The following is a 25,095-nucleotide window of genomic DNA, read 5'->3' as shown; positions in this document are numbered from 1 at the left end:
TTTCTTGTTCTATTTCAGGAAATATAAACATTTTTAAAAATGACTTATAATTTCTATAATAATACACTTTCATTTTAACTAGTCTGTACTTCCATAGAATAGTGGATTACACTATATATATATATATATATATATATACTCATTTTTTAAAGATTTGATTTTACTTTTAAATTATACGTGTGGGGGCATGTGAGTGCATACGTGCACACAAACATAAATGCAGCTTCCAGTGGAGTGCAGAATAGGGAGTTGGATCCCCTGGAATTGGAGTTAAAGGTGATTGTGCTCCACCCAACCAGAGTGCTGAGAACCAAAGTATGTTTCTTTGCAAGAGCAGCAACTGATCTTAACCTCCAAGCCATCTCTCCAACCTCCATATGCATTCTTAAAACTGATTCTTTCACTTCATTGTGAATTTCCTTCTGTGGTTCTGTTACCATTTTTAGCATCATATTGCACATTCATGTTACTATCCCACTGCTGTCAAATACCGTCAATTATTCTGCTTTTAAATTCTTAGGTTATCACCAAACATTTGCTTCAAAACCAAAATGCTGCAAAGGTTCTTATGCACCTGTCTTCTGCTGCAGCAAAAAATATCCCTTCTATAAGAAAGTGAAGAAATGCCTTTGCTGGATTAACCAGAATGAGGCATGTGGCTTTTTGAACCATCTTTTATTAATTCTGATGTCCATAATTTTCCTACTTGCACAGTTCCAAAATCAGGTAAGATTTCACAATTGCTGCAGTTAGGGACACTCACAGGACAGTATCTGGTGCCAGCTTATGCCATATAGTGGCCCTAGTACTTCATATTGTCGTACCTACTAAGTCATATGCATATCCTGCTAAGTCATAGGCATATCTAGTATTACACTTGATAAGCTTAACAACCTTTTAATATAGTTCTCAGAAGACTGAAACCAAAGTTAGCAATGTTTTTTTTTCTTTTTTTCTTTTTTTTTTTTAAGTTTTAGAGAAAAGAGTGGGAAACGGAGACAATGGGGATGTTCTATCGGGAACTCACCAAGGCCAGCTGGCCTGGGTCTGAAAAATCCTGGGATAAAACCGGACTCGCTGAACATAGTGGACAATGAGGACTACTGAGAACTCAAGAACAATGGCAATGGGTTTTTGATCCTACTGTACGTACTGGCTTTGGGGGAGCCTAGGCAGTTTGGATGCTCACCTTACTAGACCTGGATTGAGGTGGGTGGTCCTTGGACTTAACACAGGACAGGGAACCCTGATTGTTCTTCGGGCTGATGAGGGAGGGGGACTTGATCGGGGGGGGGGAGGAGGGGAATGGGAGGCGGTGGCAAGGAGGAGGCAGAAATCTTTAATAAATAAGTTAATTAATTAATTAAAAATATAATGATTCACTTTTGGAGGATTTAGCATAATTTCTTCATTGTTTACAAAGCAGCAATAAAGAACTTTTAAAATCTTAGGAAAGAAATACCAGCAAACCAAGGAGTTTGAGAAGTCTTATAAATCAGAACATGTTAGAGGACATGTGATTACATCACCAAAGGGGCAAGGACAGACTGGGAATTAGATTCCCTTGAATAATGCAAAAAAAAAAAAACTGTAACAAATTCTTTTCTAGTTTATAGCAATACAGTGTCAGAATCCCTTCCCAGCCATCGATATTTTTAAAGTGCCACTTAAATCAATGATCCATTTCAATATTCAGTTCATTTCACCCTACCTTTCTTCCAAAATTCCATTTAGAGTCCCACAAATTTCTGTATGTTTTACAACTTTCCCAGTCTTTAATTCCATATTGTCACTTATTAAACTATGGAAATTAATGCAAATATTCTATTTAAGATCACAATAAACTCTTTTTGAGGCTTAATTAGTTTTCCCCAGGAGGTCACTGTTTGACTGACAAGCATCAAGCTACACCTCCATTTACCAAAGACTGCGTTTTCATTACCAGTTGATGAGAATGTCATGTGAGACAAAGCCTAAACATCACTGAAGTAAAGATATATGAACTCTGTGTGCACCTCCTCATATTTAAGTCCTGCCATTGTGTCAGAGGATAAAATTGGATTAACTCGGAGTGATTTACTTTTCTAAGTCAAGTTGGTTGCTATCCCACTTTTTCTTCTCTTTGAAGTGTATGGAAATCAATTGTCTCTTTGATTTATTCCCCTATTTTCCTAGATATCAAAGTGAGCTGATTAATCTATAACTTCTAGTCATCAACAATGTGTCAGACCCCTTCTTCCTTCCCTCTCCTCTCTGCTCTTCCTCATGGAATTTGTCCTTCACACAGCCTAAACTAACTTACTTGCATACTTTCTATTGTAAATTTGAATAAAGTTGATTCGATAATAACTTCAATTGTAAGCACAACAAATAAAGACCCCTGGGTGTGTGGAAATACGTATATTAACCTCCCTGAGTCCATTCATCCAACCACAGCAGCAGAGATTCCCCATCTAGACTACATACCATAGTTAAGTACCCCATTGTAACGGTCACAAACTGAAGGCTGTCATCAGTCCTCCTTTTATCCAGTTGGGATATGTCATCTTGGTCAAAATTTTGTCCCTTGACCTAACTGAATGTTCGAGGACATGGCAAAGAAGTTATTCCAAACACTTATCAATCACCTTCTTTGTCACTTAGCACCCATCTGATTGGAGAGGAGCAGCAACACTCTGATTTGCTTCATCCACCCCATTCTCAACAAATAGATGCTCATACATGGCCTGTGTTTGCAACCTTCACTTGGTTTTATCAGAGCCTCTGAAAACGTGTGCCTTTTACATACATTTGTGTTTTAACCTGTTTCACGTCATGAATTTTTTCTCATAGTTTATCAGAAACGCAGGCAAAACTTCAAGTTCAAAGAAGTTCACCGTATACTTTTAGCTCCTTTATCGAAAATCAGGTGCTCATAGGTTTGTGGGTTAAAGTCAGGGTCTTCTATTCGATTCCATTGGTCGACTTCTCTGTTTTTATGCCAATTCCAAACTGTTTTCAATACTGTAGATCTGTAATAGAGTTTGAAGTCAGACGATCCTTTATTTATAAGATTGTTTTGGCTCTCCTGGGTTTTTTGTTTTTCCATATAAAGTTGATTATTGTCTTCTCCAGATCTAGGAAGAATTTTGATGGGATTTTGATGGGGATTGCATTGAATCTATAAATTGCTTTTGGTAGAATTGCCATTTTTACTATGTTGATCCACCCAATCCAAGAGCAAGGGAGGTCCTTCCATTTTCTGGTGTCCTCTTCAATTTCTTTCTTCAAAGACTTAAAGTTCTTGTCAAATAGATCTTTCACTTCCTTGGTCAGAGTTACCCCAAGATATTTTATGCTATTTGTGGCTATCGTGAAAGGTGATGCTTCTTAAAAACCAAAATAAAAACAAAAAAACACTGATGACCATCTGGCCATTTTCAAACCTACATTTAGAACAGTAGCCCATTGAACCACACAATCCAGTTACAAATATGGTATAAATATGACATGGAATAAAAGGCTTGTTGCCTACTCCTGAACCCATGATTGTATAAACTCTCTATATTATCTTTGCAAGCTATTACAGTAATATTTTTTATTTTCTCATCATATTCTAGAAAAACAGACAGACAATATCAAGAAGTCTCATTAGATAGTCCTTTATCCTACTTAATCAATATTAACAATATTCAAGGCATTTATTGGATGAGTACTTGTATTATATATGGCCTTTGGGAGACTTCGGCGGATAATCTAGAATGTACTGCCATTGTGAAAGAGAAGGGAGATAGTAGGGACAAAGCCATAATAGCAAGTACATCAGCAGTAGCAATGAAAACAAAGGACCATGAGAACACAGAAAGCAGAATGATTCTGTTAGGGAGAAATTACTTTTCAGGATTTACCCACCTCAACTGACATTTGAAATGAAAAGAATGATAACTCAAAGCCAAAATAGTGTGTGAACAAACAAATGAGGCGTGGATACACATGACGCATCCAAGTCACACAGGAAAATTCAGCCGCATCTAAGAACATGCTAGGAGGGAGGAAAATTGAAATGTCATTACGGATAGATCCTTATCACATCGGTGATTAGCTACAGATGTTGAAAGTCAACACTTCTGGCCTTTGAAGTTTTGTTAGTCTGTCTCAACTGGGGTTCCTACAGAAGAAGGACCACAACCAAAAGCAAATTAGAGAGGACATGGTTCATTTGACTTAACATATCCCGAATCACAGTCCATGGCAAGAAAGCAAAGCAGGAACTCAGATAAGCCAGCGCAGACTCCCCATAGTCAGAATTGTGTCCAGAGAAATCCGTTACTGTCAGTGTCTACTCTGCAATAGACTGTGTAATACAGTGCAGGATAGTTTTCTCTTAGAGTAGCATACAATGCCTAGGTTTTGATTTAGCCTGAGTACAGGTGGGTTGAGTGTCTCCCTTCAAGATGTCTTTCTATCCTAAACTCTGGCTTACCTCTCCTGAAGAGGAAACAAGTTCAAAAAGAGCCTAAGTGGCTCTTGTAGACGCTGGAAAGACACTACCACTTAAAACAGCCAATGAGATGGACAGGAAGCACGTTCAAGTATACCGGAAATGGAATTCAGAGGAAAACCAAACACGTGAGAGACGCACAAGCAGCCCAATTCAAAGGTAGTGTTGATGATCCTACGGGGAAGACCAGACAGAAATTTGATCCAAATCCTTTTTGATCTTTCTCATTTTAAAAAGTAGCCACTACAGCATTGGGAAGCATGTGCAATCTAATTAAATGCACATAGTAAGGGCATAATTGTGTAGGGCATTTTGCTTGATAAGCCACTAAAAGAACTGGATGCCTTTGGACGGAATGACCTATAAAAAGCAGGCAGATGCAGATATGCATCTGCAATCTGGGTTAGAATTGATTTCTTAAATTACCAGAACAGGAAGATGACATTAACTGATTCCCAAGCATCAATAAGCAAGACAACTCCTTGGTTCGGTACTTTTCGAGATGAAGCACAGATAAGGGATCAGAAAATAAGTAGCAGTGAACGCCTCTCACTCTGGAGACTTACAGAAGACCGATCCTTTCCTATTCAGGTTTAATAGCATTAACCGACAAGGCAGTCAAGCAGTGTGGGGTGCACATGAGTTCTGCGCCTAAAGGGATGGGAAACGGGCCACACAAAACCCAGCATCCATTCGCATGTCCCAGCTGTGTGTTGGAGTAAGATTCTGGCAAGTACACTTGGTTTTACAAAAGGAGTCCCAGGTATGTATGTATATATATATATATATATATATATATTCCTGTGTGTGTGTGTGTGTGTGTGTGTGTGTGTGTGTGTGTGTACAGAAATTTTCCTGTAAGCATTTGGAACCTGGGTTAAGAAGAGATTACAGGCTGAGCAGTGGCAGCTTACTGCTTTAATCCCAGCATGCAAGAGGCAGAAGCAGGTAGATCTCTACATTTGAGGCCACCCTAGTCTAGAGAGCAAGTCCTATGACAGCCAGTGCTACAGAGAGAACCTCTGTCTTGATGGAAAAAAAAAAAGAAAGAAAATAATACAGAAATGTTTTAAATTGGAATACAATGTGAGTGAATTTTATCCCTGATACCCAGGGTGTGATGTGTGATAAAAGAATCCAGCATTCTGAATGCCTTTCTTGGTGACTGTCAGCCAAGAATTTCATTTGATCACAACTCTGGATACTACAGAATTTCGCTGCCCTTGAAGCCTCTGAACGAAAGGAAAGGAACCGAGAAAATACACACTTGCGGATGTTGCCTCAGAGTATAGAAATGTAAATTAAAATTTTCGTAAAACAATATGTCTTCACATATATGTGAGTCAAAATTTAGTAAATCTGTTAAAACAGAACGTTAATCTTTAATCCTGTCTGTGGTAAAAGAGCTTTTCTATGAAGAACGGCTGGTCCTGTGGACACAGTACCTCTGTGTTACAGATGCTGTTTGTTGCAAGATGTGGAGAGAAGCCTGAGAAGCAAGAATAAGGACACCATCATTACTGTAATAAGTGACTTCTGGAAGCCAGAGACATGATGGAAGGCAAGCAGAAGTGTAGACACGTGAGGAGGTGGGGGAGGGTTGTTGCCCAGTGGAACCCCAGAGTTCACAAACAGCAAATGCACTCATTCACATCATGCCAGGAGTGAGAACTGGTTGCTGAAAACCCTTTCATAAGTATATCCTAATGAGACCTTGAAAGCACCTGATCTCACATCTGCATAGTCCCTAAAGTAGATCCCCGCACCTCTCACTAGATTTATTAGCACAATGTGTATATAACTGACTCTTTAAGCAGAAACCATTTCATGCACCACTGAAGAACAGCCTCGTATTTATTAAAATGTGGCAACATTTTATTGGTCCATAATTTCATACCCCTGGTCATTTGGAAATGAAGTCCTTTAACAAATAAATGTTCATGGGCACTTAGAGAATTGTAATAAAATGACAAATACACACAAAATGATTAAAATCATGGAATAAAATATTTTTACAGCAAGTAATAGATACAGGTGATTTTCCAATACAAACATAGAAAATAACTCAAAAGAGGAAATACCTGATTACTAAGTGAAAATTTTAAGACCTTATCACTATGAGGCAAGGTCTAAAAGTTACATGAGAGCTTTAAAATTGTTTAAGAATCAGAATTAAGCTGGGCAATGGTGGCACATGCTTTTAATTCCAGCACTCTGAGGGCAGAGGTAGGCAGATTTCTATGAGTTCAAGGACAGCATGGTCTACAGGAGCTAGTTCCAGGACAGGTTCCAAAGCTATAGAGAAATCATGTCTCAAAAAACAAACAAAAACATAAAAATCAGAATTATAAAGTAAAATTTGGTCACAATGTAAATTGATTTGGTTAAGAGTACAGCTCAATTTTAGAGTGCTTATATAACACATATGAATACTCAGTTTAAAATGAACACCAAAAGAAAATTACTGCTTAAACTATGTTCTTACATAGCAAAGTTTTTTAAAGGAGTTGGCCAGGTGTGGTAGCACATACCTTTAATACCAACAATTGAGAGACAGAGGCAAGCCTGGTCTACATAGAAATTTCCATGATAGCCAGGGCTATGTAGAGAGACCTTGTCTCAAAATAAAAAAAAAAGCAAACAACAACAAGAACAACAAAATAATCCAAGGATCTAGTTGGCAAAACAAAACAAATTAGCCTAATGTAAGGTAACAACAAACTCTGTATCTAATAAAGCTGAAAGTCAATAATATATCTGAATTATCATAAATTAGGTCAATGCTTTATATTTAGTTTGAGTGGTTCCTAAACACAAAATTACGGAAGTCCATGCTTACAAATAGCCACAGAGCCTGGCATGTTTGCACAAACCATAAATCCTAGCACTCAGGAAGCAAAGGCAGACAGACCTCTGTGAATCTGTAAATGATAGATCAGTGTGGTCTACACAGAGAGTCACAGCATACCAGACTTACAAAGTGGGACCTGTCTCAAAAAGAAAGAAGGAAGGAAATAAGAAGGGATAAATGGAGGGAGGGAGGAAGGACGGAAGGGAGAGAGGGAGGGAGGGAGGGAAAGAGGGAGGGAGGGAGGGAGGGAAGGAAGAGTGGTGAGAAGAGTAAATAGAAAAGAAAGAGGCTAGGAGAGAAGAGAGGAGAAAAGGGAAGGGAGATGGGGAAAACACAGTAGATGCCCTTTGGAGAAACATATAAGCATGAAGAGAGAGATGAAGAGGAGGGAGAGAGAAAGTAATGGAGGAAAGAAGGAAAAGGAATTGACTCTGCCTTGTCAGACAGCAATAGACTTTGCTTTAGTTCTGATTTATATGCACTGCAAAGACTCTTGCTACTTAGTTGGCTTAGAGTGGTAACAACAGAGAACCTATTGGTATTACTAACAGCCAAACAACTTTGCTTATGTTACCGAATTTCAAAGTTCTCAGTGCTAAACAATACAAAAGTATTCAAAACTGAACCTTAACAGTAAATTTTCAGAGGCTTTTCACAATATGAAATTATTATAGGAGGTGTAATATTTTTGCAGACAAGTCCAGCCATACAAGAAAATGAATCAATTGTCTGTCTGGGGTCTAATGTAACATTAGCTGAAAATGGTTAACCTCACACAAAGTGTCCAGGCAAAGCAGATTTCAAGTATTTACCAAGTAGAAATTCTTCAAAAATTTTCTGAAGCTTACAATGAAGCTTTCTCAGTAGCTTTTGAAATCTGGAAAGGTAACAAAAAAACCTTCAGAATGGCAGGCAGTCAGAGGGAAATGGAACCCCGGGGACTAAAATACTTTTTTCAGAAACACTAGAAAAAATTTCAAATTGAATACCAATGAGAAGAAATAAATTGTCACTTAAATAATTTCATTAATTAGAATAAAAAGATTTCACAACATTGATTAACACATACTTAATAATCTCTACATCATAAACACTCAAAAAGCAAAATTGCAACTTACTTCGCTGGTTTAGTTACCAAATACTATTCTTCATTAAGTGGTTTTGGAGTTGAGATAGTTTTAGGTTATATTAAAGAAACTTAGTTCTGCCACATTTCAACATTCTGAAAATGATTTAGAAATAAATCAAAAACAGCATGAAACATCATTAGATTCCCACCAGCAGTTTATTAATTTACGTAAAATTATCATTTGCACAAATTATTGTGAAGGAAACAAACTATCTGTGCTCAAAACAACATATTTTCTTCCTGTGATAAAGAAAAAGAATTAACATTCTAAATGGCAAGTGAATCTCAATTTGTTATTTCAAATTATGCTTTACTTTATGTTAAAGAAACAGAAAGTCTACAATTAAGCATCTGCAAGTATATTAAAAAAAAAAAAAAACAAGCCCACATCACACGCGGAAAAAGAAGCCTGTGTCTCTGAGGAGTGAAAACACCTGGTTCACCTTCCTGATTCACAGGAGAAGACTGGAATGACTGCAAGTCTTGAATTTGTGCTCTTGTTTTCAAAGACAAATGCACACAAAGTTTTGTCTTTAAATTTCTGAAAATACCACCCACAGTAGAAAGCAATACAGTGCAAGGCTTATAGGAAGATAAAATGGGGACGTGATGGCTGCACAATTTTAACCTAGCACAAATCAGCACTGACCTTGGAAATGCCCAAATAATGAATATTCTTAATATAATTTCCAAGGTAGATATACATTTTGTGCCAAAGGATATTTCAGTATCAGCCATATGTGCAATGTGTAAAATAGTCTAGCCTTTACTCCAATGTGAATCCATGTTTGACCTCAAGCCATCACTTCCTTTCTCAATAAAATTTCTAAATATTCCACTAACACAGCTTTACTGTTTTTCTTTCCCTTGCCTTCAATCCTGTCTTTAACTCCTATGTATCTATTGTCACAGAGGACTCAATTTTGCAGTAGTATCATACACGGAACCTATTAGGTCTGAGAACTTGATTTCACTCACTGATTAAGCAGGTCACATTTACAGGGCACCTATCAGAGTAAACAACAGGGAAGGACGGAAGAAGAGGACGGTCCCGGGTACCAGTGCACTGACAAAGCACACATTGTGTGCAGAGCACAGCTATTAATATATTACGTGCACTGCCACCTCAACTCTACTGCAAACGCAGCTATTAAGAAGGTGAAAATAAACATCTCACAGTGCTGAGGGAACTGAGTTAACGGTAGCGAAAGCATTCAGAAGCAAACTGATGCCCGGTCTTCATTTATGCCTGCTACAGAGTCATCCTCTTAATTGTCTGATTTCAGAAATTTTCAACTGTGTTTGTGAGATTCCAGACGCCACAGTCTTAAATTCATGTCCTTACCTCTAATTGTTGTTACTGCTGTTCCTAACTTGGCTTTCAGAATTTTCTTTTCTTCAAACCAATTAGTCATTATGCTGAAAGGTTTTGTTTGATTGCCAAGAATTTCACCATTAATAGAAAACTCAGTGTATCGCTGATTTACCAAACTATATGAGATAATAGAACAAAGATCCTTTAGGCATCCCAAGTAATTGTGTCAAAATCTGATATCACAGAGGCCCAAAGTTTATAATCGCACAAGAACCAGACATTCAATGTCTCATGGTTCATTTGTTTTTCTCCCCACACTGTTACATCATAAAATACTAGGATGTAACAAAAGGACTGTACTAAAGCTAATTTTTTTTCTTGCATGTCCATAATATTTTTCATGCAACATTTACTCCTAGGTATGGAGAAAAATAATTTGTTCATTTCATTCAGTCTCTCCCCACTTTCCATTTTGATCTCACTATAAATTGTTAACTATATGCTCGTGTGTTGGCTGAACTGTTCATAGTTTTAAATTGCTAAAGCATTACATAGACACAAACATGCACTTCCTGCAGGTTAGAAATTTGGCCTGGGAGCCATCTGGACGCTCACACTATTAGGACAGACTAGGGCGTCTTTAAAATACTGTCTTTGATCAGCACCAAAATCAAAGCACTAGTCCAAATGATAAGGACAGTGAAAACTCCGAGAGCAGCTGCCAAATTGACATGGTCACAGCTTCACATCTGTGTACTACTGAAATGGCTATCCTCATTCATCAACTCTTCTGTGAGTATGTGCAGAAATCAGATAATCAGAGTAGCCGGAATAATTTAATAATTCAGGTGACTAGAAAATTTCTCCTGTACTATCTTGAAACCAATCCAAACTGTTGTTTGAAATTATTGTTAAGAGCTTGAAAAGAGCCAGAAAAACAAAAGTGAAGCATCCATTAAATAATAATTTATTATATGTGCTTTGCTTTTTAAAGAAATAAAGATAATTGCCTTTAATTATATGAAACTAAAGCCATAACTAATGAAAAATTCTATTAAGCAACTCTATATGAAAAATGATTATTATCAATTAAGAAACTAAAGACGCATGGGTCTGGCATACGAGGAAATCTGTTAGGTTACAAAAAAGTATCAAGTCACTGTTAAGACAATAACATCCCCCTTCATGCTAAAGAATAATTAGAAATTATAACGATGGTAATTTGTCTTAGAACTAAACATATCTAGAAAATATGTAATTTATTCTCAGTGAAAATGGTAGACCCATCATCACAAAATAGATGCATATTAGAGTACTAAGTGAGGCTGGTCATTCTAACATATTAAAAATGAACAAACAAGTCAGGTGGTAGTGGTGCATGTCTTTAATCCTAGCATTTGGGAGGCAGAGGCAGGCAGATATCTGTGAGTTTGTGGTCAATCTGATCTATAAAATAAACTCCAGGACTCCAGGACTCCAGGACATCCAGGGTAGCTGCACAGAGAAAATCTGTCTTGAAAAGAATAAATAAATAATAAATATATAAATAAATAAATAAACAAACAAACAAACAAACGTTCTAGAAAGTTCATTCATAATTTTTATCAGGACTTGAACCCAATGCTGTCTTTTAAGCCCAACAATATAGTAGAAGACCGGTGATAATTAGTATATCTGGTGACAACAGCCCCAAGTGTTCATATGTTTTAATATGGCACATTCCGTACCTAGGACACAACAGTATCCCTGCGATGGAATCACTTTAAATATTTATCAGCTCTACAATAGAAAATTCAAATTCAGACTATGATCCTGCAGGTGAGTGACTCAAGAAAGTGACTGAAGTTCGAGAAAATCTGGACGGCGCCTAACAAAAGATGCACATGTATGTAAATTAAGAGAACAGTTTTGTCTCCTCCCCCCAAAAAGGTTCCAGAATACTGCAAATATTATCTGAATTATTTCAGCACACTCCCCATTTCTCCATCTTTCTCTCCTATAGTCACCAATGGTTATCTTCCAAACATTGTGGATAACGCCATAAGTGCTATTTCTTTTATTAACTACACACACTATCTGTCCGATAGATCTCATTTTGTGCAGTTGTAATCTGTACCATTCTATTCTCCTTTCTCCAGCCTCTGTACGTACACTTTCAATATGATGGTTCGACTCCACTCTGAAGTGATGATTGCCTTCCTGTTTATGCAGTTGAACATAAAGCGAAAGTTGAAAATCGGGAAGGATCACTTATATGTAATTAACACTGTTCATATCAGAGCCAATCAATTGTCTTTGGTTATTTATCACTTCTTGTATATTCTATTGTCTTTTGGAGATTTCAATCATCCTTTCTTTTAATGTATCTTCCAAGAATACCATAAGTGTTAAATGATCTGTAATGTCATCGTTTCCCTCGATCTTACTGCCAACAAAAGCCCTCATTCCTGTATCCACCCTGCTCCAGATTGAAACACTAAGAACTGACTGCTTTGAGGGTGACTTTATTGAGCTCACACCATGTATATCTCTTTTTATTAGTTTTTACTGGGCTTTTACCTGGAGTTAACTTTGTAAGAGTGGTTGTATCAAAAAACAATATCCTTTGTTTAGCTCTAACTTAGATTTATAAAGGCTTGATCTTACATTATCTCAAAATGCTCTCTTTGCCCACTCTGCGCATGTATTAATATTTTGGTAGGCTGTGGAATTCTGCATTGCAAATATCTGGCTTAAGAAATTTGGGAAATTAGATTCATTCATCCTTGATGTTTACTTTGTGTTTTCATGCACAAATTTGAGTAAGGAAATCATAATCTAAAAAGATTTGCTGTATTTTACTCTTTCCATCTTTTGTTGATTTTGTTATTGAATAAATTTCTGCATTTGAAATTATAGGTTTTTTGAAGCAAGTTTGGAGAACTGTCAATTTGAAGGTATTCATTTTAATTTTATAAGTTTTTCTTATTTACTTATTTATTTTTCTTACTTCTCTTATTTTCTTATTGCTCCATTTCTATATCATCCCCTTGTTTTGTGTATAAATGTAAATGTTCATGAATTGTTTCAAATGTCAAAATTTTAATTTCTTACTTTCAGTATCTTACAGGGTCTGTTAGTTATCCTTTTTCCTTTTGGCTTGGTCTTGCACTGTTAATATATATAAATTTACTTCTAAATATCTGTTGATCATAGATTGCTGTTAGGTTCCAGCCAGTCAGGTTCCCAATACTAAAAGGGACACTGGATCTCACTCACAACCAAAGTAAATAAATAAATGTAATTGATACCCACTGGAATCAATTTTCTCCAGTGGAATATTACTGTATGTCAAGCACACTCTGCTCAGGGCCAGTACTTGGGAAGAGTTGGCCAAAACAAAATGATCTCTGTGGACGTTTTGTTTGTTTTGTTTGGTTTTCTGAACTTTTTTGGGGAGGTACTTTTTTTTATTGTTCTTTGGATATTTTGATTTTCATCATGAAACTTTTTGTTATTTTTGTCTTTTTAAAGAAAAAAAACCATAAAGTTGGGTCAGGAGGAAGATTGGGAGAACCTGAGAGAAGTTTGGAGAGGGGAAAATGTTGTCAAGATACATTGATAAAAAATTTAATTAAGAATAAAATTAAAATAATTAAGATAAAAGAAAGGAAGAAAAACTAATATGTTTGTCATTCTATCATTTAAGAAACTGAAGCATAAGAACAAGGGGATGATTGCAAGGCTTAGGTCAGCCTTGATAAGTTCAAGAGTAAGTCTCTCTCTCTCTCTCTCTCTCTGTCTCTCTCTCTCTCTCTCTCTCTCTCACACACACACACACACACAAAGAAAGAAAAGGAAAGAAAAAGAAAATCAAAGAACAAAATGTTTGACTGACTTGAACCCTTTGCTTTCAGATTATCTGGGAGCTGATCCTTGAGCTAAAAGTCTACAGGGTCAGAATTAATAGGGCCTTTTCTATGATCCTAAGACCCAACCCTCATTGCACACCGTTACTTCACAGTTCATGGGTTATCATTAGCTTACCCTGAGGGGTGAATGATCCGATGAGAAGGAGAGGAAAATCTAGCCTCGGTTTTATTTATAGTTAATGCAGTTAGAGAGTAGAAGGGAGGCAAGTCTATCTATTGTTTGATTATTTCTTTCAGTTCCGTAGCATTGTTTCTAACCTACCTTTCATGGCATTATTGAGCCTTGAGAGATCTTTGGCACAGATCTTCAATCACTCTCCCAAAGCTCCCAGATACCTCTGCATTGCTCGTTCTCCCAACGAATAACCATTTCACCTATCAGCCTTTTAATGCAATGCTTGATTAATAGAGTATTTAAGCTCTCATTTTAAATTGAGGACTCAACTACTCAAAACCCCATCCAGTAATGTAATGAAACTACTCCTAAAATGCCAAAATGAAGAAACCCCAAGAATAAACTACTACCCTGATGTTTATCAATGCATAACCAATGGAAATGATATTTTTCGGAATTAATGCACATCTGCCATGATCTTAAGACACACATGGTAAAGTTGCTACTCTGACTTCATGTTTCTGGAATATTTTATTCTCAGACCTTTTGGTGAAAAAGGCCACAACAGATTAACATTCTCTTCCCCCCAAAAGAATGACTGAAAGAAAGAACACCAAATTTCCAAATTCTTTAATGAGATGGTGCAAGTCTCTTACATTTGCGGAGGTTATTTTTCTTTACAGAAGGAAAGGAAGTGTTGCATACATGCTATTTTACTTCAATTAGAATCTTACATGGATAATAAGAATGCGTGTGTTGGAGGAGCAAAATGGACTCATTGTGGCCAGCAACAGCAAATGAAGTGTCTCATAACTAACAATTCAATCTGCTAATTCAGCTGCACCATCCAATTACCTCGAATCCATCTCGACTTAGGCACAACAAGAAGAGTCTTTTAAAATCTATGGCAAAATGTCTGTTCTAGTATTTCAAGTAGGGGAAATAGAATCTAGTCTCTTAAGTAGACAGGACTCCAGAACATAAATAATTAAAAGTGTGCATCACAATCTATCAATATCATAACGAATTTTTGACAAGAAGTCAATAATCTGTGCTTGGTAATGAAATATACATTGTTTGTTTTAAAACAAAAATCTGACCAAGGAAATAGAGAGCCATGTGTCAGTTGGAATTGGCATATCCACAAATAACAGCATTCCTCCAGAGCCATGAGCCAGCCAAATGCCAAGTGACCACAGGGCCCAAGCACAGAATTCTAAAAGTAGAAAAAGGTAATGAGATGTGAATTTAGCATCCCCAGCCTCCTGTTAAATGACCCAGATGCAAAAGCTCTCGAGTCTGTTTCATACCTACACAGAGACCGGATGATTAAATGAACAGAAGCTGCTTTTTATTTACTTGATATTTAACAGACTGAAGATTTCCAGTCTATAATTTAGCCCTGCTACATGAGCAGCTACAAAGCATAGAAGAAAGATAATTTAAAGTAGAGAAAACCATGAAAAAATAGTATGGAAAAGGAGAGCTCCAGAGAAAAAAGTAACTCTGAGGAATAATATGTACAGTGTTTGCGTTAAAAAGAACAAGAGGCAAGTGTAAATTCTTTAGTGTAAGACCTGAACTGCGGTCAGTGGCAAGATACCTTCTCCTTTGCTAAGGAACTGCCAAAAGGCCAAAGAAATAAAAGTCAGAAGAGTCATTAAAAGTAAGGGAATTTTTCTTCTACAATATAAGTAATTATACATTAGTGCTGAAATTCAATCATAATAGAATAGCTCATTAAAAAAAACATTTCAGAAAATCCAGCATGGTTTTCCCAACCTTTTCTCATAAACATAAATAAATTCTAATGTAATTTAAATAATTTGTCAGAGGTAATTTAAGAAAATAAGCTAGGTTTTGGTTGCTTCCATTATATATAAACATCTTATTCATGGGCATTCTTTACCCACAACTAGTGAAAAAGAAGAAAAACGACGCCTAAAGTTTTAAGTAACAGTCCTAATGTGGAAGACAGAGGAAAAATTCTGGCAACATGTTCTTTTGTGTTTGCCCACGACACAGACTGACATCACCTTGGTGATGCCCACTTGTAGTTAACTACTGCGAAGGAACCACTCATCCCCCACTTCCCATCATTTCTGCAGTCAGAGGTGTGGGGACCTGAGACCAAATCAATTGTTAACATCTTCTCTGGGTCCTCATTTTTATTACACAGGCTCGCAATCAAAACAGAAATGGAAGACGCTGTAGGTGCCATGCCTCACTGAATCACAGTTATGGCAACCATGCTGCTTCCAATATGTGGGTGCCTGGGGAAGCAGGATGTGATTGTGGCTCAGATTAATAAAACTTTCCAAGAACAATCCAGAGAATAAAATGTTCAGTGATCAACTTTCATCTATTAACTGAAGTTGTTAAATTAAAAAAGTAAAGTGTGAGGCCAAAAAAGAAGCGGAGGGAGCTGAATCAATTCGATTGAAAGAACTATCCTTTAGTATTCAATTCTTTTCTCTAAGTCGGTGTTAAAATGTCCACCATTACTAAATGATTATAATATAAGTGGAAGTTTTAAATTATTCTCACCATGCAAAAGAAAAGATCACATGGATTTGACATTATATTTGTATTAATGAAAATGTCAATTTGAGACAGGAATAATAGGTGTCATTCTTAGCCATAACACAGACTAGCTATGAGATTGTAGTTAGCCCATCTTTATGACTATTACAATGATGCAATGTGCTTAAAAAAAACAACTACCAAGTATTTCCTTACCATATTCTGAATGCAATCTATGCATTAATAATTTTCTGCGATTTTATCAACTATAACTTGATTTACCACTTTTAATTCTTCCTTAGATATGTTGGAGAGGATGTGTTTCATGTAGTTTTGTTGTTTTTATTTTCTTGAAACTAAGGGTTCTCTTATTGATAGTCACATAAATTTCATCCTCTTTAAATTAAACTAATTATATAATAAGCCCTTAGGAAGAAATTAAATCAGTCATAATGCTTCAGATCTACAAGAAACAGCATAATCATCCTCTTATGATCAAACCCCATTTATTAATAGCAAAAAATACATGGATTGCTTATAGAAATCAGGATAATTAATATAAGACAAGAGGCTTACTTGACAATTACAACTATGTGATATTATTTGGATGATTTTGATTTGGTAGGATTGGATTTAAATTCTTTCGGTTTGCTGTGTCTTCTCGCCCCTTGTATTATGTTCAGAAGGTGATGAACAGGTTAATCACACTCTGCCTTGAATGTTCTACATGAATACGAATAAGATTTAATGACAATGCAATGTAATCTAACCGAGGAAAGAATCCCAGTTAATTCTCTATGGTGTTAAAATCCTGAGAGCATATACCTTGGACAGCTCCCAACCATGCAAACAATGAGCACTTCTTTTAGAATTAAAGAAATAAAAGGGGAAGCAACAGGATGATCGGGAAGGGGAGGAATGGGGTGGGAGAGCAATGAAAGAGATATCTTGATAGGGAAAACCACCATGAGGTAGGGAGAAACCTGGTGCTAGGGAAATTCCCAAGAATCCACAAGCAGTAGTCGAGCTCCAGAAACCCAGTTGAAGAGAAAGGGAAGGGGAATATTACAGCAAGGGAGGTCACAATCATAATGGAGAAATCAATAGAGACAGCTGAACCAAGCTCGTGGAAATTCATGAACTCAAGATCCACTGCTTTGGAGCCTCCATGGGATCAAACTTGACTCTCCATATGTGGGAAACAGTAGTGAAGCTAGGACTATCTAAGGGGCTCCTGGCAGTAGGACCAGGCTCTGTCCTTTGTGCATGAGCTAGCTTGTTGAAGCCTATTCCCCATGGTGCAATGCCATGTTTAGCCTTAATGCAGGGGGCAGGGCTTGGTTCGTACCAACTTAATGTGCCAAACTTTGTTAATTCCTCATTGGAGCCCTTACCCATTGGAAGGAGTGGATGGGGGGTAGGCTGAAGAGGAAGACGTGGGGACAGAAAGAGATGTGGGAGGGAGAACCGTGGTTGAATGTAAAATAATATTAAAAAATAAATTAAAATAATTTAAAAGGAATAAAGCAATTTCTGCTCTTGCAGAAAACCCAAGTTCGGTTCCCAGCATCCATGTCAGACATCACATAAGACACCTGTGACTCTAGCTCTAGGGGATCTGACGCCCTCTTCTGAACTCTGGCAGGCAAACTGATCCCTACAATTTCAGTCCCTATCCTTATGTGGAACTTGGAGGACAAAGTTCAAGCAGCATGTTTGGCGCTCGCCACACAGAGTTCTTGTCCCAGGACATGAATGAATACTATCTTGGTGACACTGCCTTGTGAGTAACTCCAACAAAGGAGCCACTCATTCCTATCCACTTACGTGTGCACATGCCTACACACAAACACACATATATACACATCTAAAAATAAATAAATATTTTCTATAAAAGAAAGTCTGAGAATTCAATGTAGATATTTTATTTCAAATAACAGGATGTAATCAAAAATATACTTGTGTATGTGTTAGTCACTGCCCTTACTAGCCTGTTATAAGCTCTCTTGGGGGCATTAACCACTAATGTGGAAATACTGCAAGGAGCAGATACTTTGAACCTGAGTTTAGTCGCGTTGTGAGGATAGTCGAAGACAGAAACGTAGGGAGTAAGGTCTCTTGGTCGTCTGTCAAGACTACACATGTCAACAGGCAAGTAATGCTGGATTCTTAAAGGAAAAACACTTCTATAATTATTGTTTGAGTCCCATCAAAGGATCTGTATTAACTTTTAACAGAATTTAAACTTAAATAAGTATGTCCCAAATGCACTATGAAATCCAGAAAGAAAATAAAATAAATGAATAAATTAAATAAATAACCATAGTGACGTTTGAGCTGACATTTGTTAAAATCATGAAGATTTCATTAGCCACCTGTCATGTCCCTAGTAAGAAAGGTAAGAACAATTAAATACATCACTATACATACTGAAAACACAGACTTGGGCCTAAATATGAATCAATAAGAATGAAAGGCAAATGTATAAACTTTGATTTATATTTTTTGCTCTCAGATAACTTATAATGTTGCACATAAATGGCTAGCTATTGCTAAATTTACATAGATAGCCATTTCCCAAAATGTTTTTAATTCAATTTTACAATAAAAACCTAAATTCTGTATCACAAGATTTTAATTAAATACCATACCTAAAGATAAGAATTGTAAATAGAAATCTAATTTATTAAAAGGACCCTAAGATGAGAATTGTAAATAAAAATCTAATTTATTAAAAGCACATTTCATCAAATCATGCAATGGCATAATGTAGCTGTATTTTATGTGTATGTGTGTATCATTTGGTTAGGTAGAATGTGTTGCTTTAAGAAAGGTCATTATAGACTTTGTCCAATCAATTTAGTACATATATTTAAGTATTTTCTGTATTGTGGTGTTCTTTCTGATAACAAAAACAGAAGGACAAATTAGAAGCAAAGTCTAGCTGAAATTCTTTGGTAAGTAGGCACACAGTCACTCAGACTTAATGATCCTGCCAGATCCCATTAGATTTAAGATGTCTACACTTTCCCACTGACAGATACACAACCCCAAGAAGGTGATACTAGAAGTCACAGTCAACACTGTGTTACTATCACAGTTGTAACTTAGAGCAATATTATCTACCAAGGCAAATCAATCAAAAGACACAGCTCTAAGAACTGTCTACATCCATAAACACAATGACCATCTATCAGAAACAGGGTTGTCACTTTCTTTACATAAGGAGATTTAATTCTACTAGTGTCTTGCTCTCAATTTGTTTCTTCTAGAACTATCTGCATTTGTCCGATTTTAAAACCTAAAAATGCTTATTTGTTGCTTCTACTTTCATTAGTCCTAAAATGTCCACATTTTCATAAGCTCACAGTACCAAATAAGTCATCTCACTTAAGAAAACTGAATAGAGAGAAATACTCAGGCTGCAAATATCACTTGTGAAAGCAAGCATTGCAAGATGAAATGCATTCTATGCTGATAAAACTGCTTAACCTGAAATGAATTCACATGAAGTTTAACAGTTAATTGGGCAAATCAATAAGAAATTAGAAGGCTTCTCAACCAGTGCCAGAATTTCCATTTTCGTTGTCCTTGTTATGTTTAAATACAAATTAGGGTAGAAGATAGTATCAAGTAATTTACAAGTCATATTTTAAGGCACAAATGTTTAAACATGTTTCTGCATAGAAAATGGTGGTTTATTGTTTGAAATGATGACTAGTATGGCATCAAGAAAGAACTGTGACAGCTCACCATTCCAATCAGTCTGCAAAACACTCATCTGCTCGTAGCATCACACCTCTCAGAGACACTTGAAGCAGTAAGGGATCTATAAACTATTTAAGGTAAGTGATCATTCGGCATTCAGATTAATCTATAGCTCCCAAATATTTTAAACTGATACCTTTGCTCGTTACATTAAAGAACTTTCACCTCAGAAAAAATGAACACATTCACCCAAAGTGATCTTATTTTACTTTCAGATAGGAAGGTTGAATGACACCCATCAGAACCTCTAATTTCTTTATGGTATCTACCAAGTTAACGACTTGCAGAGAGAGGTAAAAGTGTGCATTAGGATGGGCAAGAAAGAAGCAGAAAATTCTGACCCCACACCCTTGCTGCTTAGTCTTCAACTCTCCCTTCCAGAAGACTAACAGAAACAGAAATGGAGAGGTAGCTTTCATTTCAAGTATGATGGTTAATTAGCATACCTGGGTGACATAGAATCTTAACGTGACCTGTACTTTAATCCATGAACCAAGTTTCCAAATACTTGCTTTCCCACACTCCTAGAGAGTGAGAGTCTACATATCTGGGAGAACATCCAGTTCCATTCTAGACTTTCTGTGTCTGAACTAATGTACACTAGCAACACCCTGTAATTGCTTAGGAGAAGATTCCTTTCCTTTCCTGGAAAACTTGTCTGACACATAGGATGTCCAACAAAGAAAATAATTCAAAGCATATGATTAAACATGCATGAGCAGCTTGCAATTCTCAATTCTCAACAACAACAACAAAAAATCTCCATGGAGTTGAAGGTAATCAGGGCAAAAAGGGAGCTGAGAAGTCCTGGTTTATGGCAAACCATAAAGGGAAAGTACGTGTTTCTTAAATCTTCAAAACCTGCATTAGGCTATGGACATCTGTCGGTCTCTGAAGTCAACAGAAGAGTGTTTCAGTATAAAGATTCTAAATCTGCAGCAGAGAAAGACTTTGCAGAGACCAGGAAGGAATAAATTCGTAATGCAGTTGCAAAAGTCGACAAGGAAAGGGAAAGAATGGAGTGACAAAGAGAGAAAGACCCCTGGAGGTGAGAAGTCCAAAGTGAAGACCAGAACAGCAAGCAGGTTTTATTTTAACACTAGAGGGCATGAACACAAACACATAAAGGCGCGCGCTTGTGTGTGTGTGTGTGTGTGTGTGTGTGTGTGAGAGAGAGAGAGAGAGAGAGAGAGAGAGAGAGAGAGAGAGATTAAGAGATTTTGAGCAACAGATTTCGCGAAAACCTTAGGATCCCAGAAAAACCAGAAACGTCATAGGGGTGGTCAAGTACCCTTAATCCTGCAAATAAATCAGGATTTTCTGGTAAGAGAGGGTGGCTCATCTCAAGGGGACACTGCTCTCCTAAAGGCTGAGTGTGAAACGGATGAGGCAGAGCTCCTTTCACCTGCTCCAATGCCTTTACATGAGAGCGCCCACCCTTTTGACATTTGCCTTCCCTTCATCCCAAAGATTCTATGTTTGCCCACCCACTGACTCTTCTCCCGTAACTATCAGTAAAGCTGGAAATGAAGATTGCACCTGGGAATTCAACTAACCACAATCAAGAGACAGGGCAGGTGAGGGATTCCCTTTCTCACACAGCTTTGGCTGGGCAGACCTGAAGCCTCAGCAGCTGGGTTCCTGTAGTGCAGTGCCCTTGGACCCCAGGTGGAGAGGCTGGAGCGACACCCTCCATTCTGGTCCCTGAGCCCCTCATTCAGCTCCAGGGCAGCCCAGATGCAGGAAGGCTGCTGCACTCCCGCCTTTCCATGGAGGCAGAGTAATGGGAGGGGTATGCATCTGGGGGCTTCCAGGAAAAAAAAAAAAGCACCTATGAATCAGGGAATTGGGAGCTGGAAAAGAGACAGAGAAAAGGAGGAGAAACCGAGAAAGGGGGAAACTGTACACGAGAGACAAATGAAACAAACGGTACAGCAGAGACAGTCACGGCTCAAAGAAAGACCAGAGCAAATAGAATGAAAGAGAAACAGACACAAGGAGGAATGCAAGGGGACCAAATGCCAGAAAGCAAATCAAACCTACAAAACGAGAGACAGAGACACACGGGGAGAATAGGGGACAGAGGCGACTAGGACAACGACAGAAAGCAAGCCGTCAAAAAAGACATCTAAGTGCCAGAGCGAGCGTGCCTGGTGTTATGAGTAGTAGCACCGGCAGCATAGCACCCAGGGGTGTCCGCAACTGGGAAAGAAAGTTGCCTAGGAAGAGACTCTAAGGCAACGGAGAGCGCCCCCAGGGCGAGGATGGGGACCAACACACGCGAGCTCAGAGGGTAGTAGCAGGAAAAGCCTAGCGGAGGGCTGGCGACTGCAGAAAGTTGCGAGCTTCCCCATCCTACTGCCGCACCTGCAAGCCGCCGCGGGCGTGCGTGCACAGAGGACCCGGGAGACGGACTCTCCAGGTCCACGCGCTCCCCCTGCCCCTGCCGGGCTGGGGTTCTGAGTGTTGTCACTCAAGGCGGGACTTTGCGACACCCAGCCGGACTCTCCAGCTGTCCGAAAGGGGCCCGTCCCAAACCGTCACCAGGAGAAGGAGAACGAGAAAGAGAGAGATTGAGACCTGGTCTGGTGGCTGAGGATCCCACGGTGAGAGCTCGGCAGTCCGCGCTCGGGATGCTGTCAGGATCGAGCCCCGCCGGCGGCCAACTGCGCTGAGAGCGGTGCTCACCTGGAGCCCGCACCGCTCGCAGCCCCGGCTCCCGCCCGAGTCTCTCTTCACACTTCTCCTTCCCGGCGGCGAGCAGAGCAAGGCAGCCCCGGCCTCGGCCAGCGCCGGAGACGCTCCCACATAGCGCGGCTAGCGGCCGCGAGGCTCGGCGAGCGCGGCCAGGGGGCGCCCAGGCCGAGGAGGAGCTGGAGACGGAGCGGGGCTCCTAGCACATTGTCACCTCGACAGAGCCGACTGCCACCGCCGCCGCCTGGTCACTTGGCCCCCGCCCCCCTCTGCCGGGCCCTCCCCCTCCCGCAGCCCCAGCCCGGAGGCCTGTCACTGGGCTAGGATCATTTACGTAACCAGCACCCCGGCCCTCCTCCCGCCCGGCTCCCGCTCCTCCCCGGGCTGGGGAGCTGAGCACCCGAGCGCGCTCCAGCTGCTCCCGGAGCCGCGGCTCCTACGAGGCGCACAAGTCCCGCGATACTTGCTAGGCACGGCCCCCAAGAGCAACTGTGGGGTCCGCTCCTAGCTCCTAGCCCCGGAGAGTGTGTGCCCATCCCCGCTAACCCTGACTCTCCCCCAACCCCGCACCCCGCTCCAGGCGCAAAGCCCAGCTGCGGTGCCCCATGCTCGCTGGTGAGCCAGCCAACCTTGGAGAGGGGTACCAGGGACCTGGGGACTGCCCTAGGGGAAAGTTCCATAAACTGCACCCCGGTGGTCAGCTCTCTGGTAGAGAGATGCTGCCAGGAACTTAGGGCTTAGGCTCTGAAACAGAAAAGATGGACACACTTTGGCCTCTTGTTCTTTAAGGCTTAGACTCCCTAGTAGGATCCTAGGGATCACCGCCCCCCAGCGATCTGTAAAAGAACTCAATTGCAGAGTGAGCACTCTGTTGTAATCGTTAGGGTGGCGGGGGGGGGGGGGGGGGGCAAGGAAAAAGTGGGGCTTTGAATTTCTTTATTCTTCAGGGAGGTGTAGTCGACCACCCACACACGCACACATTCTCTCCCACACCTCTAAGTATCAGAAAGCTTGAACAGCTAAATTAATGTGTAGTGTGATGTAACAGAAGATCCGCTGCTCTAAACGGTCTTAAAATATATGTAGCATTTTAGAACAGTGTCCAGCACAAGGCACATATCAAATACTCAAAGATTAGAATCTGAAAGATTCCCTGGGAACCTATTCCTCGCCGCCATGTGGGGGTTTGAGGAAAACTGGGCTTGCCGGGTTGAAAGATCTGCTTTGGTCATTGATTTTGATCAGTCTCCCAGTTCGTTTGTTTGTTAATTTTGTTTTTAAAAAGAGGTGATAAAGACAATTTCTTCTTACAGTATTCTTATGTGGCATGACTTATTTCGAACATTAGGGAAGGATGTGACAGCTACTTCAAAAGTATTAAGAGCCATATTTTATAAACATGCGATATTATTAATTATAATGTAGTTTGTCGATGATGTTCTTGATTATACTCAGGAGTAGCAATTTCTAGAGATGTAGCTTTGCATCTTTTCATGAATTAATTATAAATCTAAATTAGTATGTTAACAACATTAAACGTTTCTTCTATATTGTCATATCATATCACTATTAATATGAAACATCGGTCCACAATTCTAGCTACTAGAGAAGCCGAGGTAGGATAATGATTTGAACCCAGCTGTTCAAAACGAGCCAAGAAAACATACCAATACCTGTCCCAAAAGAAAATGTGGCAATAATTATGAAACATTCAAAAAGGCATTTTAGTATATGTGATAGGATAGAAGGTCCCAATGCTAAGGCTAGTAGTCTCAAGAATTTGTCTCTATTATGCTCGCTTGTGACTTCCAAGTGCTGACATCAGGCCATTTACCTCTGTGATATGAGAAATGCCATGGACCAACAAATAAAAGATTACTGTTCAAATACTGGGACAATAACTTACCGTCATGTGTATCCTTGAGAGACATTATAGCCCCCACCTTAACATTTGTCATCACTGTAAAGAGCAGCAATGCCATTTCACAATCTCTGTAATAATACTTAACTCGGGCAAGATTCATAAATCTAGTTGGCAAAAGTTATATATGTAACTGGTATTTATGTAGTCCCAACGTGTCTTCTAGAAATTACTAGTTTTTGCTCCATAACACATCATCTGAAGAGGCCTAAAACAATAAACATCTGTAATACCTCCAAGTTCTCTTGCTTGTTAAGGGTTTTTTTTTTTTTTTTCCTGGGCAGGCTCAGCTTAAGTAGTCTATGTCTTGATGGGGAAACTGCAAAGAAATATTGCATAGGAAAATGAGAAGCCTTTAAGGCTATGTTTGTAACCTAATATGGATTCT

The 25,095-nt window shown here is 38.9% G+C and overlaps 1 protein-coding gene across 3 annotated transcripts in view; it reads right to left on the bottom strand.

Moving 5' to 3' along the window:
• The window catches only part of Galnt13 (polypeptide N-acetylgalactosaminyltransferase 13), a 475,135-nt gene extending 452,068 nt beyond the window's left edge, over positions 1-23,067 (bottom strand). For 2 of the 3 annotated variants that reach the window (XM_041631593.1, XM_041631594.1), the window contains exon 1: positions 22,673-23,066. The gene's annotated coding sequence lies outside the window, so the exon portion shown is untranslated. Of the gene's footprint in view, positions 1-22,672 lie in introns of all 3 variants that reach the window. The other variant, XM_041631595.1, reaches the window with a different exon arrangement.
• Positions 23,068-25,095: the final 2,028 nt, after the last annotated feature.

Source organism: Microtus oregoni, unplaced genomic scaffold, assembly GCF_018167655.1.
Source record: "Microtus oregoni isolate MIOR12 unplaced genomic scaffold, Mior012 000037F_ref0000500, whole genome shotgun sequence".
Classification (NCBI taxonomy): Eukaryota; Metazoa; Chordata; class Mammalia; order Rodentia; family Cricetidae; genus Microtus; species Microtus oregoni.
Note: the sequence above shows the minus strand (reverse complement) of the source record. Positions and strands in the feature narration are given on the sequence as shown.